The sequence below is a fragment of the Dreissena polymorpha genome, chromosome 5, assembly GCF_020536995.1.
Source record: "Dreissena polymorpha isolate Duluth1 chromosome 5, UMN_Dpol_1.0, whole genome shotgun sequence".
Classification (NCBI taxonomy): Eukaryota; Metazoa; Mollusca; class Bivalvia; order Myida; family Dreissenidae; genus Dreissena; species Dreissena polymorpha.
In genome coordinates this window covers 92,903,069-92,919,667 of record NC_068359.1, presented here as the reverse complement: position 1 = coordinate 92,919,667, position 16,599 = coordinate 92,903,069, and the positions used below count along the sequence as shown (strand labels likewise).

The window sequence follows — 16,599 nt, the reverse complement described above, 5'->3', positions numbered from 1 at the left end:
CTTCCCAATATGTAGGCAAACTGTGTGCCCTAATGACATAGCTTTAAACACACAGTTGATTATTATGCAGAGCCTTCTCCGGTTATACGGGTATCCGATGTTTATATTATAACACATGTACTAATAAAAAGAAAATAAGCAGGTTAAATGTATTGTCTAACATATTCGAACAATTTTACCGCACTTTTAGATCATATAAGATTAAACCTATCGTAAGGATTGCCCCACTTATATTTTCCCCTTATTTATACTTGATGTGAATTTGCGTGACATGAAACAATTTGTATAATTATACTTCTGTTCTTTTCAAAAAGAATTTGACTGATCTATGAAGTATATGTCTGTGATAAGTATTTGTCTTATGACTTTTTAATGTAATATGATGTTTAAAACGTGTTTGTTTATCCTAATTACGATGAATTGTTTGTGTACTTCAATGTATTCGGAAGAAAGTATGTTGACCAAATGAAGTTTCAGCTTAAAACTGTTATGCACCGTTCTACGAAGAAATCAGTATTAATTAGCAAAATATCACAAACAAAACGAGTATGAATACGTCCAAATATCACAAACAGAACGAGTATGAATACGTCCAAATATCACAAACAGAACGAGTATGAATACGTCCAAATATCACAAACAGAACGAGTATGAATACGTCCAAATATCACAAACAGAACGAGTATGAATACGTCCAAATATCACAAACAGAACGAGCATAAATACGTCCAAATATCACAAACAGAACGAGTATAAATACGTCCAAATTTATGTCACATCTAAAACGTTTAAATTGCTTAAATAACGTAATTTAGCCTTGAATTTTCTCACGAAGTGGGTGGTCATATTGAATGTGTTTAACGTTTTGAGGGTTTCATTATTCCTGTGTTGGGATAAACTTACTTTACACTCGTGGAAGAATATAAACAAAGTAAATGTTAGTTTAAAAAAGCTTGGTTGTTAATATTAATATAAATTATACTATTATAAAAACAATACTCTTTTTACCAGAGTTTTATCATATAATCTCTGAAATATTTTTCAGTATTGTATGAAACAAATATATTTAAATACAAAAAACAAGCATTATAACACGCAACCGCCATTATTGTTTAAAGTATACATTAGTGTGTGTTTTTTCTTGTTATGTATTTGAAAAATAAACTTTAATTATAGTTTCAACTAACAAGCAATCACAAGACAAGTAACACGTTGTCCAATTCGTTAAGTTACGTAATCAAGTTAATGTCTTCATACACATATCTATAAGCTTGTTCATATGCTAACCATTAAAGCAAATTGTGTCTGTTTAGGATTGTCAATTTTCATTTGTCTTAGCTAAAACCTTACAATCTTATTTCTCATGACTCTTTTTACCTCATGTATATACTCTTTATGTAAAATAGTATATACTGTTGCTTAGTTAATATATTACAATACACAAACATCTGTATTTTTGCCGGTAGGTAATTCATATGCTATCTGTAACATCCGTGTTTTGCTAATGCATTTGTTTTACAAAGTTGGTCATATACGTTTTCCAAAGTTGAGCGTTATATTTATTGACATAAAACTTGAATATGTGGGGCGTTTTTGGCTAATATGGTAGCAAAAACTCACTTTGCTACGACAATAGTTTTATTAGTGACATCAATGATGACGCTGAGAATTACATCTTCGACTTCATAGTTAAAATAATGAAATAATTCATACGTAATATTGTCGTCGCAACATAGAACTAAGTTACACCGCAGTATTCTTTTAACAAGTCTTTAATAAAGTGTGTTACATGTATACAATATTTATTTCTTAATACACAGTGTTGGTTATTAATTCAGGTAATTCCATGGAAAGACTGGTTTAATGATGAATAACCTTGAATTTTTCATACATTGAACATTATTTAGAAATCGTCTACACATTAACTTACCTTGTTATCGGTTAATCACTGTGGGCTCTTTTAATGAATATTTTAGCATCAAGTTAAGAATAAGCAACTTATTTAGAAATAGAATGAAGGTGGACATACTCAGAAGCATCCCAAACGAAAACAGACTATGATATGCATGTAACAAAACGAGGATGAATTTATTTTTTGTTCTAATGTATTTTAGACTATAGTTCAAGAAAAACAAAACTTAACAAAATGATACTTAGATATAGCAAATGTAACAACATTCAACGAACTTCTCCGGTGTAATAATATAACACATCATAGAACCTTACTACGTATGTAAATAGCTAGCGATCTTAGCGGTACATATCTACTTTGAAATATAACTTATTTACGTACATGTATTTAATATTAAAGTAATACTCATATACATTTGTACAAATATAGTTTGGAAAATAGCTGTTTTGAAGTAAAACATTCGTTAATTGGAACTTCGTAAAGCCATACAATTTATATACATATAAGCGACGTTTTAAAGAGAACCCGTCATTTTCTGCCATGAATGTATCTTTATCGAGTGACTAATGTATATATTTCTACCACAGTTTCCATACTCGAAGTGATTCGACGTGAAAGAATAGTTTAAACATATTTATTCAAACAAGAATGCATATACATATGTACGAAACATACAACATGAAGGAATGAAAACATAATCTATCCCAATTTTATTGAATAGTTATCTAAATGTAACATGACACATACATAAAAAGCCTTAACTGTATAAAATGTAGAACGCCAACAGTGCTTCAAATATGTTATTACGCTTGGCCTTCATGTGTCCTTGAAAAAGATACAGAGTGTATATATTACACTTGGCCTTCATGTGCCCTTGAAAAGATACAGAAAGTATACATTACCCTTGGCCTTCATGTGCCCTTGAAAAAGATACAGAGTGTATACACAGCAAAGCACTTATTTTCCTGAATGACGATTGTTTTATTAACAACAGCGTGTTCATTGTTAACCGCTACCGCTGTTAAAATCTCTACATTTGCATGAAATTAAATTAAAGCGAGATTTACATGTGTTTGCACTTGTGAAGTTTATGACGTACTCAATTTTGTCCCTTTCGCACCACTGGTAAAGAACGAAACACCGGAAAGTACTTTACACTGGACGCCATACAAATGTCTTTGCTGGATCAAGACCGATAACTGTTTGGTTCACATCGATTCACTTTATTGACTTTGCAGTATATCTAACATTTTACACAATAATGTTATAATGTAATAATTATCGTTCATGTAAATTTTAAATTTAATATACATATCAAGTTTAAATAAAAGCAGTAAATGAAACATACGTAAGAAATGTTAAATACGAATCCTAGGAAAGAGTCATACAAAAAATGTATCACGACGTCTTATGAACAATTTTGAAGTTTTTTTAACACATCAATCAATTAATTTGATATAATAGCCTTTTAATTATAATTTAACAAAAGCTTAGCATACCCCCCCCCCAAAAAAAAATAAAAAAAAATAAATAAATAAATAATAAGAATAATGCTCTTTTATATTTTATTTCACTTGTAATTTAACTTTTTAAACAGTATTATAATTGTAAATGATATGACATGAAATGTTACGAGACTGGTTACAATTACATTTTAAATCAATATGCTTTGCATTATTCGGTTTCGGATAAACATAAGGAATAACGTGTACGAGTGTTTGTTGTAATGTATTATATTTCCATTTAAAGCTCTTCAAGAACATATAATAACCTTAGCAACTTTTCAGCGCTATATGTATCAGATAACGAGGCCTGGGATTTTAGTTCAGACCTTATCCGAATTATATTTAAGTTAAGAATAAATAAAATTTTGATTCTTGGAAAGCAAAAGGGAATCACCACGACATTTTGATAACTAATAAAAGTAACAGAAACTTGATACCACACACTCAAATTATGACCAAATAGATTAGTTAAAGTGACTAAATAACAGATTGTCGAAATGACAAAAAAGCATGGAGCGAAATACCACTAATGACTTAGACTTACACCGAAAATACATCTTTATTATTTAATCAATTATCATCATTTGCAAGTGATACAATTATAAACGTTTCAACAGGGTAACGATTGAATAATGTGGAGCAATTCTGTGATCCTCCTGAATTTTTGTGACAACACGTGAACCACTTAGATCAATTATAAAAGGACCGTGAAGGGATATTAGTCCAGCGGTTTATACTATAGTCAGTTGATCCAAAGGACACCGGTTCGGGCCCATAAGTCGAACTATTTCGTCTGTGTTTTCGTTCTTAAATTCTATTCTTGTCATTTTCATGCAACTCCACCGTCCGTGGTCACACTCTATCATTTTACTAAAACACTTCAAACTTGGCCCAGATCTGTGAAAATATCTCTTTAAGCTTTGTCACAATAATTTCACAGAAAGCATATACTATAATCTCCCATTGACATGCTATAGTCACAGGGCATGTAATTGGTAAAATTCAAGGAATCACTTGTTTTGTTGTGCAATGTGAAAGATACTAACAAAATATAGTAAAAAGACTAACAGGAAAATACTCATATGCAGTTTTCACTGTTCATTTTTCAAATAAAATTTTTATTGAAAATGAGATGGGTTTTAAAATAAAATATTGATAAGGCTAAACATATTGTAAAACGTGTGTACGTTCTTTGATTATATTTGAAATCAAGTTGTTTAATCTGTGCTTTCAGGTGCAAGAACATGAGTTCGGTACAATATGAGGAATATACAGATGAAATTGGACCGCAGATTGACCAATCATATTGCATCTACGATACATGATGATTTCGCATGATAATCATGCTTGCGTCGTTACTTTCATCACCTAATGACTGAAGAGTTTGCCAAGTGGAGGCAGTCACGACTGAATCTGCCCCAATTAATATTTGAATGTGAGAAACATATTGTGGCGGCAACAGCTGGTGTTTTGCTTGAAATTAACGACTGTTGTCTGTAATATACGAATGTGCATTAATTGGATTTTACTGGACACAGTGACGAACTATCCATTGAGGCCATAAGCACAACCTCAGAGGTATTTTATAGTACGTCCCATATTGCTTCAAGTTGTACCTGTCAGAAGTTCAATGTTCGCGGCTACTGACATACATATACCTGTAATATTGACGTTTTCAATCAATTCGAATATTAACACAGATAATCAATGAGGATACCTGACAGTGCTTCGCATGCATGCCACTTACTGCTATCTACTTGCAGACTGTCCACAAATATGGCAAATGATTGCAAATTATTTGAGCATTGGAAATTTGAAATACGTACAAATGTAATGGTGTGCGTCTGTTTTACTCGAGAAATGTGCCATCTACTGATGATGTATTATTGAAATTTCACGATAATGGTAAAAATTAAATGATATTTTTACATATTTCTTTTTATTGATTTATATTCATACATACTGCTTATCGATACAATAGTCATATAACCGGTACAGAATGTTTACCATTTATATTTTTCGACAAAACTATTAATAATTAATTCGATGTCAAAATGTGTTTTGACATACCATTGGAATAGAATTTTAACATTCGCTACCGTTGATTTTAGACTGTTATCGATCAATTTTATTTCTGTCTAGCTCAGTTGGTTGAACTCTGGACTAAAAATCCGATACCCGACTCTCCACATAACTCGTCAACCTTCGCGCAGAGATCTGACTAGAACCAGCATAGCTCGATCAAATCCATGCCTTTATAACCAACCACGTGGCGATAGCTCAGCCACGTGATAAAAAATGTTTCAGTTGATATTTTTACACTTTTTAAAATTAAGATTATATCCTATTTTAAATTACGAGAAAATGATCTGGACGAATTTTCTTGAAATTACATGGATTGTATGTGAGAGAATGGAGCGACAACTCTGCGTGGAGATCGACAACTCGTGTGGTGATTGGTCATGACATTCTTTATAGGATCATTCGTCCCGTATCACTGAATTTAGGATAGTTTTCAGTTACTGGCATTAGTAAGTTCACTTAGTTCTGGTAAACCAGCTAACTCAGGTAAAGAGTGAATTGCTTAACTGAACGCCTTGACATATTCTTATAAATAAACACATGGCCCCAATATTTTGCATTGACCGTTAAGAAAGCCATAACTCCAAATTTACCAAATTCATTTTTAATATCGCAATCTACCTATTTCCCTGCGTTCAACTGTCTCTTTTTCAAACGCAACTCGGAAATTGTTATGGACTCTTTCTTATGTGGATCATGAGACAATGAACCAATAATAATTGTGTAATTGAGAAAACCAAAACCTTGCGATCAAAGGCGGATTTGAGTATGTTGCTAACATGATTTGTAGAAGTCTTATATAAATCTTAAATCTTTTCTATATTTGACTTAATGATTATACGAAAGAATAGCTACAGAATTTATGGATGTTCTGTACCTTAAGTGTTTTAAATACACAATTAGATTACAGTATATTGCAAATAATTGGTTTACGAGTTTGACTAGTTTATTAATGTTGCAGTTTATAGTTTTTTATGTTATACTATCATTTTATTAACAAAATCGAAATGTTTCCAATTATCAACCCCCATGTAAGCGTCGTGTGTCACAACATTTATCAAACATGGGAAAGATAGAGACGACACACATAAATACATATACATGTATTACTACAAACATTTTAAACAAAACATTAAAGCAGCACACGTTGCCTCTGACCTTGAAATGAAATACATGTTAATCAATACATATAGATGCAATCTGAAAGTGTGCAAAATTGCCATAGTAAGTAATTTATTATTTTTCAAACGCTAGCGCTTTTAAAAGTAGGATTTCTATACGTATACGTCCATTTCGACAAACGCGATTATTTTTAAGTTTTAAAACGCAAAAAGACGGATTTCTACCTTGTAACCACCAGATTTATTCTAATTGGCATACATAAAATTAAATCTATAGCCTAGTAAGCAAGTAATTTATTGTTTTTCAAACGGTACCGCTTTTAAAACCGAAATAAGGATTTCTAAACGTATACGTCCATTTCGACAAACGCGATTATTTTCAAGTTCAAAAGCGCAAAAAAAAACGAATTTCTACCTTGTAACCACCAGATATATTCTAATTGGCATATATAAAATATGTTTCTTATTTATAATTAAATTTACTATGCAAAATAAGTTATTTCCCATCTGCTTGAAATCTTTACATAAAGATGGATTATTGATATGATCAACAACATGTTCGCTAAATGACCGGGCTACCTAGCTAGAGCTGATAGTATTAATAAATTTAATTTGCTAAGATACTCTGATATTATAAAATACAAAGTGTTTTGGAGATAAACAAAAATGCATAACCCCACTGAAAGAAACACGATGTTTCATACGGTATATTGCAGTTTCAGAGAGATCACTCACAATGATGAATCAAACAACATTATTTTTGTATAAACAATTAAATGTAAGTTCATCCTGCATACACTGAATATATAACATGCAAGAGGTAAAATTACTGAGATACCTTACACAACTTCCCCTGACTCGCTATGTTTGGTACAATTTTAGGTCTTCCTCATGTTCGCCTTACCAGTTTGAAAATTCCGGTATACAACGTGTTTACAGTAAAAGTTATGCGTAATAAAATGTCAAATGAAACTTAAGAAACGTGATATAATTGCATGTTACCATGTGATATATATTTTTACATGACTATACATACAAAACAACACATTATGTAGCAATGAATACTGCTCGGGTCATCGCCGTTGAGCGGTGGATACACAGCATTATCAGAGGGGGTAATCACGTGATAGTCAAGATGGCGACGTCCATGCCGAGACAGTCATTTTTCGCCGTTTTATACCCTTAATTTCTTCTGTTTATTTTTCAAATGACGCTCACTTTCCAGCCATATCAGTAAAACGGTGATTAGCGTTTATTTCGTATTTAAATTCGCTTTATATCTCGACTTTACTCGGTGCAAATTTTCTTATTGGAGCCCAAATTAGGTCATCCCGCTAAGAAATTTGGCACCGAGTAAAGTCAAGATATAGAGCGAGTATTACTATGAAATAAAAGCCAGAAACTTTCTTCCAAATATGGCTGGAAAGTGAGCGGAATAAGAAAACATAATACAAGTAATAAAGGATATAAATCGACGAAAAATACCTGCCTCGGCATGGACGTCGCCATATTGTTTGTCACGTGATTACCCCCTCTGATTATGGGTCAGCAAAACGTCATATCAAGCCCAGAATTGATCATCAGAATTAACCAAAAACCATATTAAATGTTCAAATGCAGACCGAAAACGAAAACAAGTCTAAACTTTCAACTTGAATCATAATGGTTTATTCTTTATCAGTGTTATTGTTACTTAAGACATACAAACTTGAATAGTGTCATTGTGTCTTATAACACAATTAAACTATTAAAACACGTTATTGGACATATTTTAAATATATTATTCTTGAAATTCACTTTTTCCAAATTATAAAAGAGCGTTTTTTATAATTAAACATTGTTCCTTTAAATAAATGCTTAAAATAATATGCTTTATTAAAAAAAGGTTTCAGAATAGTATACCCGTATTATTTGCATTTAATTGAGACAATTCTCATGACGACGACTTTCAAAAGTTATTACCTGCCTAAACTTTTGTATACATGTTACCATACACAGATTGTTTTACTCCAAGTATTTTATTAAAACATAACATTAAAAAAAGAAACAAGGTATATGATGGTCAAATCCTTGATGAACCCTACATGAAAGTTAATTTATGGAAATCTTTGTCAACGTAATATCCATTTTTCATCGTATTTATGGTGTCACGAATTCCAGTACAGCATTTTTTGTATGACTTAACATAGACATCAATTAACTTAAAGTTTCGCAATTTGTCCCTGATTCACCGCAAATCTCGTTTACTGGAATCTATCAATTTTCTTCGGGACACGTGATGTCTAAACTCTATCGATCATCAAGAAGAATGTCTGTCAAAGCTATATTAAGATCGCACATGGCGTGTCTCCCATAGAAACACACAGTGACCTAGTTCCGGAAAATAAGAACGTTTTGAGAGAAAATCGTGTGACAAACAAAAGCAGAGATGTCCACAAATTATAGCCTATGTTTAGGGACTTATTTTTCTGTTGCTATGTGAACTGTAAGATACAAATGAAGGTCGATTCGTGTGCGATATTTATAATTTCAATTCTGAATGAGAGCGTACATTTGAGCATTAAATTGAAATGTGGAAAACTATTGAAGCATTTACTCCAGGGATTCTGTGATAACCAAGAAAAGGAGAAACATATAAAAACTCATTTGAAACTATAGATTCTGCTCATGTTATTCATGTGCTGATGGCAAAGGCACAAAATTAAAATATCACATTTCGTTGGTTATCAGATGTGGGCGTAGCTGATTAAGGCAGGGGTATTGATCTCAGGTTTCTGTAGTGAGACTGTGACTAGTCTTGTCGACTTACGGCATTTGTTTCAACGCGTTTACATACTGCTCTGGCACAGTGACGTTAAGCTGTTTACATAATAAAAATGAGTTTAACTCAACAAGTGCAGCGTTTTTTTTTTATAGGAATAGATTCTTAGTTGCATTGTTTTTCCGTTTATAAAGTAAAGATCATACTGATTTATATGAGCAAATAACATAAGTTATAGACTATATTTCAAAGGAAAAAACACACAGATCACTCTAGTATTATGTTTGAACATACTTTGAAATAGCGATGTATGCTCCGCTTATATTTTTTTATAGGAAACGTAGCTTACAATATAAATGTGACAAATTGATGTGGAACGTGTACATGCCATTTTAAGGATACGTAAAGTCGCTTAACGTGTACTTAAATTATGTAAACATTATACTGTTACGTGTTTTTGCAATTAGTTTATGGAAATATTAAGTCATTTACATAATGAATTCTATGCTAAGTAGTGGGATAATACAAAATATCAATGTGATTAATTTTATATTTAAATGGTTTTTAAGTTCACAGTGAATTAACTGCCAACATAATCAAACTTAAAATAGTATGTGACTTCATTATTGTACTGTTGTTCTTTCCAAAATGGGGCTAAACAGAAAATAATTAAAAGCAAATTAGTCTGTTTTCCGTGTAATCAAGCATAGTGTGATGATCGGAATGGGAGACCGTTTACAAAACTAATTATAATGGTCTCTTTTTCCGTTGATGACTTAACGCGTTGTAAACTTGCATCAACAAAAAATTATATCAACAACACCAAAACCAAATATCATCAATTTTCGAAGCGCACTGACATTTACTAACGCACAGTTATATGCAGGATTTTAATGTTGAACGTATGTTACATCAATTGATTAGAAACACTAGACACGTCTATTTATATGCGTATGCATAATAAATGAATATTATATTTCAGTGTTATGTAGCATCACTAAATACAATCAATTCTGCAAACAGCCATCTGTATATCAATTAAGCACGGTGTACTCTTTGTACAGCCTGTGTAATATACACTTGCATATCGTATGAAGGAATATCAGCAAAGATATTGAGCTTAAGCTGTATTGACAGGTTCTGTCTGACCCATGTTAGCAAGTACAACATCGACTATAGGATAGGTATAAGTCAATATAAACATGTTATGTTTGCGATATAAAACGAAGAAACTATGGAAACATGCAAAACATAACGACCCTGGAACAGACATAATATACATAGTTATCTACACAACAGACATAATATACATAGTTATCTACACAACATTTTTTCTGATAAAAAGGATGCATTCAATAAAACTTGTCGCCGATACTCACTACTTTATGACCTAATGAAGTTGCGTTCGTTGGAAAAACTGTATGATATCGATAAGGCTTTCTAATGGAGTTCAATGGAAAATGTTTTGAAGTGTTGATAATCAAAAGCTTTAAATAAAAGATGTTAATGTCAGTAAAAATCATCCATATTGTTTTAAAGCTGTGTTTAAACATTTCCGTACACATGTGAACATTCAATGAAAATTAATCAGTAGTTAATACCGACATGAGCCATGGATCAAGAATTTTAATAATTTCATTATGTAGTAATTAGTGCACTTATTGTTATTTGCCAGCATTTCATTTTTATCAACATAGAGGTAAGTTTGATGATGTTAAAAATATAATTCGACCGACCCCGCTGTTCTCTCCGTTCCCCCATAACAGAACTATTGAATGGCGACCTGTCCAATGGAATGTCTTTCTAATGGTTCCTATGAGATGTCATGTGTTACGATCCACGTGTAACGATCCTCTAACAGCCTTAACTGCCACCCATATTGCAGTTACTTCCTGTGTTACGATAACGATTTTATTCCACATCATGATGTGTCTTTTTAATTGAACTGGATGTTTAGTTTCCATTTTATTCGAACATATTATGCTTTCAGTGTGTTCTTGCTCATTCAATGTCTCTCTTTTTTTTAAAGTATTTGCAACTTTTGTGACATAAGTCAATTTTCCGCACATAGTAGTGTAAGCTTAAAAATGCTTTAATTGACAGCCTGTGTTAATGTCTAATTTATTAAGGTGCACATACTATTTCTTTTGAGCTGCGAAAGGTACCTATGAAACTATCATTTTGAATGATTGTATCACCTTATTTGTTAAATAACATATGCATTTATATTAGTAAGTTTAATATCCTTAAATAAATAATCGCTTCGCTTATCTGAATCATTTTAATCAAAGATAAAAGAATCATAAGATATCAGAACATTTGGAACTATGATCCCGTTTAACCAATAAATTATTATTGAAAACAATATCTATTAAAATAAACGAAATCGATATAAAAATTTCAATTGGTGTTCAATAAGAATTAGTGCATTTAGAATAAGTCAGGAAATATGGTATGTGTACGCCCAATTTAAGGTAGTCTACAGTCACTGCCATGCATGCTGATAATAATTCGTGTCCAAATGTAGTCTTGCAAGCATTGGTTGTAACTTAAGTATTTCATGTGATAGAATTGTATGCAAACTTATAAAAGTTTTACAAAACTAAAATTATGTTAAACATTCATAAGTCACTTCTTATTATAAAAGCTTCAAAATCTATAATGCAGCAAATCATAATTAGGAAAATATGTAATTACATTGCATAATGTGTAATATTGCTTTATAAGAAAACCTGGAGTCTGCAAAAATCAGTGTTTGTCAGTAAATAAGCTTAATCATGTACACTAAGTCATACTAAACGTATCCGTATTAGTTTACATGCAATTTAAGATATGTTCGGGCGTTCTTATTACCGCCGCTTAGTTATTCATTATGATAATAAAATATGTATATGGTTAGTCATCGGCTTGGACGTTATATGCTGTGATAAGCTAAATGCTATTTTAATTATACGTCTTTCTGGGGATGTTTTTGAAAATCAATTACTGAGCTCGTGATGATAAATACAAACACGTTCTTGTGAGCACTGACTGTTTTACATGAACAAAGTTATTTCTATCGGAATATGGTAAACACGTTTCATTCTTAGACTCATTGTGTTAGAAAGTTTTTGCAAGGCATTATCCGGTTGTTAATTATTCTAAAATAATATTCATTGATCTTCATATAGACAAATTGCAACTTATATTTGCACAATAATCAGAAATGCGTCGCGAATCTGCAATGAGCATAGTACAATATTTGTGAAATCCTTATACGATTGGCAATAGTTTTCACGTTATAATATTTAACATTTTATGTTTCGGTAAAAAAGAGCTCTTTTTTGTTCTTATGTCAGCATGGTTTAATTTCTGCGCATCAGAACCCCAATTCGTTGTTTATAGGCCAATAAAGTTCGATAAATAAAAAAAATCAAAATTATATTTGGATGTTTCCTTTAATTATTAAAAAAAATCACGCTGTTCAATTAAATGCATTTATAGTCATTAGAGCTTGTGCCTTTAATATAATACATAATTATGTTCATTGACTGAAATTTGCCTTCGGTTATTTTACGTTTTAGAAATTGTTTAATAGTGGTTTTTTATCAATTGAATATGCGATTATTTGCTTCGAAATACAAATAATGATTGAACGGATAGGGTTCATCGGTCCAATGTGAACATATGCTTCCATATTATTTTATGAAACAACTTTTGCGATTAGTTTTCAAAAAATATTAATTCAAAGTCGCACCCATGTGTTTGGTAATACATTTTTTTTAATAAATAGAACCGGATCCATAAAACAACCCTCTGATCATTACGTTTGGAATTAATTGATCAAGTAATATAAGTTTTGTTTATTATTGAAGTCAAAATAATAGTAAAGTTAAATATAAATGTTGTAAAATATCGTCTTCTTAAACTTTCAAACAACAGGTAATACAGGGTTAATGTTAGTTGTGTCTGTTTAGTTAATTATGAATCTTTTTTAAATTAAATCTGCGGAATTACTAAAATATATATGGTGGTTGTATACTAATTTATAAACCTTTCAATCGTATGCTTAATTTACTGGTTTGGTCAATACATTTTCTTTTGTGAATGACCAGTATTGCTAGTATTTATGCTACGGGTACTATCGTCTGTTATAAGTTTTCATGGGGTATTATCGACGACATTGTCATATCAGTCTTACCACAATTCGCGTTCGTGAAAACCAATATAAACTACATATATAAAAATGACTATATAGGAGGATTGTTTTTGTTATTTTTCATTGAATAAATCTCGTATTGTTTTTAAGTTCCCTGTTATGTGTCGGATGTAGTGAATCATTAAAAAAAACGCGTGTTAACGGTGTGCTTGTACTTGTATTTTGTAACTATTTGTATTCAATATTTTACCTGCAAGCTATGTTAATACAATGACGCCAAAATGTAATGATAACTGAATATTAAAGGAAAGAATACAAATTGAAATGATTGGGTTTATAATCCTTGTTCGCTCATTGATTCATGTACGTGCATGTGAAATATTTTTAGTCATGTTGCATTTCTTCATTTGCGTTACTTGAATACAGTATTTGCAACGCTTGGTATGCTGGATCCACCAAGTGCGTTCATCCGTTTGTTGGTCACAAACTTGACCGAAGGCAAAATACTTGTTCATCATATAACAGTTAAATTTGCAGGCATTGTTTAATATAACATGAAATTGTTCGTGGGCGAGTGTTATCAGCCTACATTAAATATTCCTAAAGGTATGCTCCTTTTTTCTGCTTAGACATTCTATGACATCGTGATGATTAATTTAGGCAATGATAAGAAAAATTTTATATCAGCAACCACAAAGCCCAAAGTATTAGGTTTTGTTTTTAATATCGTAAGATCATCCCAAACAAAGTTTTTTCACATAATGGAGAACAAACTGACCACACACTAGGTGGAGAACAAACTGACCACACACTAGGTGGAGAACAAACTGACCACACACTAGTTGGAGAACAAACTGACCACACACTAGACGGAGAACAAACTGACCGCACACTAGGTGGAGAACAAACTGACCACACACTAGGTGGAGAACAAACTGACCACACACCAGGTGGAGAACAAACTGACCACACACTAGGTGGAAAACAAACTGACCACACACTAGGTGGAGAACAAACTGACCACACACTAGGTGGATAACAAACTGACCACACACTAGGTGGAGAACAAACTGACCACACTCTAGGTGGAGAACAAACTGACCACACACTAGGTGGAGAACAAACTGACCACACACTAGGTGGAGAACAAACTGACCACACACTAGGTGGAGAACAAACTGACCACCCACTAGGTGGAGAACAAACTGACCACACACTAGGTGGAGAACAAACTGACCACACACTGGGTGGAGAAAAAACTGACCACACACTAGGTGGAAAACAAACTGATCACACACTAGGTGGAGAACAAACTGACCACACACTAGGTGGAGAACAAACTGACCACACACTAGGTGGAGAACAAACTGCTACACACTAGGTTGAGAATAAACTGCTACACACAAGGTGGAGAACAAACTGACCACACACTAGGTGGAGAACAAACTGACGACACACTAGGTGGAGAACAAACTGACCACACACTAGGTGGAGAACAAACTGACCACACACTGGGCTCAAGAAAACCAAAAAGCGTAGAGATAGCATATGAGCCGTGCTCTGTGAAAAATGGGATTAATTCATATACGTAAAGTGTCGTCCTAAATAAGCCATTTAATGACATTTTCAACTTTAATGATATTTTCTGTTTAAAGAAAGTCTATTCTTAGCAAAAATCCAGTATCGTCACTGATAAGCCTGTGCGGACGTCGGACTGAATAGGCTAAGCTGGGACGACAATTAACGCACATGCAATAAACTCTCTTTTTAGAGCGCACGGCTCATATATGTGTCCTCTACAAAATTCGTTAACACACTGCACGAAGGGTCAAATCTTGCAACACATAATGGGGCCCGTGTTTTATTTAGATTGTATACCAGGATAACTTTATGCAATCTTTTTCTCTAAAATATAATTATTATATATAATGTATAATAATAATATATAATAATATATAATTCTCCACGATATAATTATTGGTGTGAAGTGGTCATCTATTAATTGTTTTAAATCAATGTCCATTTGGTAAAAAAAACTGGCGATGCTGAGGTTAATCTTCGTTACTATTGTGACAAGCTCTCTTAGTATATACAAAAAAGTGGGTCCAACAAATCAAATATCGGATCATCTTTGTCGTTTTATTCGTTTATTTTTGGCATACTATGTTAATAACAATTGTGAAACCGATTGTCTACCATCATATTAGAGTAACGCATTGAAAGTAGAAATACTAATAAAACGTGAATGTTCAGTCTTCCGAAGGGTTAACATACACATTATTTCCACTTTAAAAGAGATATTATATGATAGAGATTTTCAAGTTTTTTTTCCATAATTATTTTATTTTATGTTTAAATAAATAATGAGCAAATATTAGCGAATACAGAAAAAATAATCTCGATTTCCACCTTGAGAACCAAAACCGTTGAGGGTCAGGAAAACAAATCGATGGTCAGTCGGATTGAAACCAAACTAAACAACTTTTTTCTATTGTTTTACTTTTTTAAGTTTAGCATAAAATTAATAATAAACGATAAAGGTAAAAAAATATTATTGTTTAGGCAATAATGCAGTAACCCTTCGGTAAAAACAACAGCTATTGTTAAAACATCTATATACATTAGTTGATCGTTACTATTACGATCTCGTCGTATTCAAAAATATATCATTCTACTTATATCACTAATGATTTTCGCTGAGCCATTGACCTTGAGCGTAGCCTTTTATTGTTGTAGAACTTTACTAACATAGATCGAACACAAAATACCAATCGGTTAGTTAGACTGTTTAAAAAGGACCTTTTCATACTTTGGTAAATTGACACAGTTACAAAAATGTTTCAGATTCGCAAATTTTCGTTTTAGTTATGATATTTGTGAGGAAACAGTAATACTGAACATTTACCATGCTCTAAAATATCCAGTAATTATGCATCTTTTGACGATTTAAGAACCTGAAAATTATAAAGCTTTGCAACGCGAAACGATTGAATAATTTGGAGAGTTCTGTTGTTGTCGTTATTGTTGTTGTCACTATGATGATTGCTTATATAAAGTATACAAGACATCACTAATTATAT

The 16,599-nt window shown here is 32.2% G+C and overlaps 1 long non-coding RNA gene across 3 annotated transcripts in view; it reads left to right on the top strand.

Annotated features, from left to right (window-relative positions):
• LOC127832607 (uncharacterized) overlaps positions 1-16,599 on the top strand; it is a 56,668-nt gene that overhangs the window by 14,788 nt on the left and 25,281 nt on the right. The window contains exons 2-3 of one of the 3 annotated variants that reach the window (XR_008026982.1): positions 4,652-5,322; positions 5,560-6,423. This is a non-coding gene — a long non-coding RNA (uncharacterized LOC127832607). Of the gene's footprint in view, positions 1-4,651; positions 5,350-5,559; positions 6,424-16,599 lie in introns of those variants that run through there. The other 2 variants (XR_008026983.1, XR_008026981.1) reach the window with 2 other exon arrangements.